Raw genomic sequence first — 2951 nt, 5'->3', positions numbered from 1 at the left:
GACCCGTGCTCACCTCTATCAATAATGATGTTGGACCAAGAGAAGAGTTTATTTGGGCTTTTTATTAGTTTCTTGGACCAACTTTGGATTTCTTTCGTTTTCAATATTCAACCACTAATATTTAAATTAATTTTGTCCAAAGCTGAATTTTCTTCAATGATCCATTTGGGCTTATGGTTTGGGCCAATTTGGTTTTCTTTTATTTCAAAGCACACCCACTTATATTAATTTTGCACATGGCTTGATTAATAACAAGTTTGACTCATATTGCCTTTTGACCCAATATGAAATTTGCACACTAACAAACACATTAAATAACCTATTGGAAGTAAATAATAATTTAATAATGTTTGATCATCAAATTAGATATTAGTTTTCCAAACTCGACACTCAATTTGCTGCATGAAAATAGAATTTAGTAGGAGAAGTCATGAATTGGCTAAGCTGCTGCATAGCTTATGTAATGTCAGGCCGAGTAGTAGTAAGGTAGAGGAGGCGGCTAATAAGATGACGATAAATTAAGGGATCAGGAAGCAAAGGGCTACTACCCTGATACATCTTTGTAGAACTGTCTTTGGGAATAGATGCTAGTTTAGCACCCAACAAACCAAAGTTTTTCAATAAATCAACACAGTACTTTCTTTGAGATAAAAAAAAAAATCTTTAAGCAGAATGAGCAACTTCAATATCCAAAAAATATTTAAGAATACCCAAATCTTTGATTTTAAAATACTGATTTAAAATAGATTTAATAGCAACTATCTTAGAAATAGAATTGCCAGTGAGAACAATATCATCAACATACACCAATAAATTTGGCAAAAAGACGGTAATAAGAGAGTCTGCTGGTACCCACAAGAAATTAAAAGTTTGGATAATTTTTCATATCGCATACGATTTGATTGTCGCAAACCATGCAGTAATTTCAACCGTTTACAATATTGATTTAGATGACTAGAACTGATCCCAGAAGGCAAGTTCATGTATACATATTCAGATAAATCTCCGTGCGAAAAAGCATTATTAACATCTAGTTGATGGATAGGCCACCTCTCATAGAATCCAAAGCTAATATAAGTCAAATGGTAGCTGATTTTTCCAGGGAGAAAGACCTACCCCTTCTATTTGAGTGAATCTTTTTGCTACGAGACGAGTCTGGTAGCGTTCTATAGAACCATCAGGATGACGCTTGATCCAATTCACCCATCTTCAGCTAATGGGTTTGACACCATAAGGATAATCCACAACAGACCAAGTTTGGTTCAAATCTAGAGCAACAAGTTCATCTTTCATAGCACTGCGCCAATGAGAATATTTATTGGCGTTCTGAAAAGATTTTGGCTCAATTTCAGAATGCAAGGATAAAATAAATTTATGATAAATAGTGATAGAATTAAAGAAAATGATAAATATGTATTGAAGTTGTTGTTACATGATACAAGAGTCACCTTTTTTTATAAGGATATTACCAACTATTCTCATAAATATTCATCTACTAACTATTAGTAATTACTAACTTAACTCCTAACTACTAACAATTCTACTAATATTTTAATATGCCCCCACAAGCTGGTGGATAGAAGATGTCACTAATTCCCAGCTTGAATAAGTTTCGATGAAATGGTTGAGAAAGAGGCGTGCGTAACGTAGAGGAAGAGGCGTGGCGCGAAATGCAAAGGAAGACAAAGAAAGAGAGAGGTGCGGCATGAGCGGCGATTCTGGTCATGACGAAAAGGAGAAACAGGGCTTCTGCTCTGACTAAGAAAAGACGTAAGCGGTCGTGCGATGACGCAGAGGAGACTATGTGTGCGGTGCGGTGACACAGAGGAAGAAGGAAGACACGTGTGTTGCGAGCGGGCAATTCTGTTCATGACGGAAAGGAGGAACAAGGCTACTACTCTGATTCTGTGTTTGAGAGTGAGACAGGAGTAAGATAACCAGGGAGGAGTAGGAAAAAAAGAAAGAGAAGAAGAAAGGGAATGTCGGAAACGCCGCGACGGCACAAAGTGGCCGGCGGTGGGTGAACATAGAGATAAAGAGAGAAAGAAAAAGTGCTAATAGGGGGTGGTTCTTGAAAGAGGAAGAAGGAGAAAAGAAACGAAGAAGAAGGGAAAAAGAAGAAGTGAGGGTGACAGCAAACTTTGAGAGGGGCGTGAAAAGCATTTCAGCTTTGGGTCGGTTGGACTCAGAAAGACAAGATGAAAATGATGGATTATTTGCTGAGGTGAGAAAGTATCAAAGCAGTAACAAGAACAAAGAAAAAATTATGAATGAAAAATATTTGGGTAAAAAAGAAATATGATAATTTTTCATTAAAAAACTAATGACTTATCCTCTTCAAGAAAAATATCATGGCTATGTTACCATAACAAAAAAGGGGAATGTTAGGGGGATAATGACTTTGTTGAACAATATGAACAACCACCAATCAAATAAAAACACACTACACTTCCAAATTAACCTTCTAAATTTTAATATTAAAATAACTATCCGTACACTAGTAAAATAAACATCCGATATATCTATTGTTTACATTGTTTAATATTTTCATTGTTTACCTATACTTTTTCACACAAAAAATAGTGATAAAATAAAATTAAAGGAAATGATAAATATGTATTGAAGTTGTTGTTATATGATATAAGAGTCAATGAGTCACCTTTATCCATCTACTAACTGCTAGCCAATTACTAACTTAACTTCAAATTACTAACAACTCTACTAATATCTTAATAATTACCAAAAGTGGAATATATATACTCTCTATAAAAAAAAGACAAAGAAAGAAAAAGAAAAAAAAGCTATCATTTCATAGAGAAAAATGATTTCCACTGAAACTACCAAGCTTAATAGTTTCCACTAAAATTAGTTACGTATAAATTAACTTTGTCTAATTTTACACTTCTTATCTAAGTATGAATAAAAAATGGAACTAGATTCAATTCTAATTC

This window comes from Arachis ipaensis, chromosome B9 (genome assembly GCF_059453495.1).
Source record: "Arachis ipaensis isolate K30076 ecotype BB chromosome B9, ASM5945349v1, whole genome shotgun sequence".
NCBI lineage: Eukaryota > Viridiplantae > Streptophyta > Magnoliopsida > Fabales > Fabaceae > Arachis > Arachis ipaensis.
The sequence above is the reverse complement of the archived record's forward strand: the minus strand, read 5'-3'. Positions refer to the sequence as shown.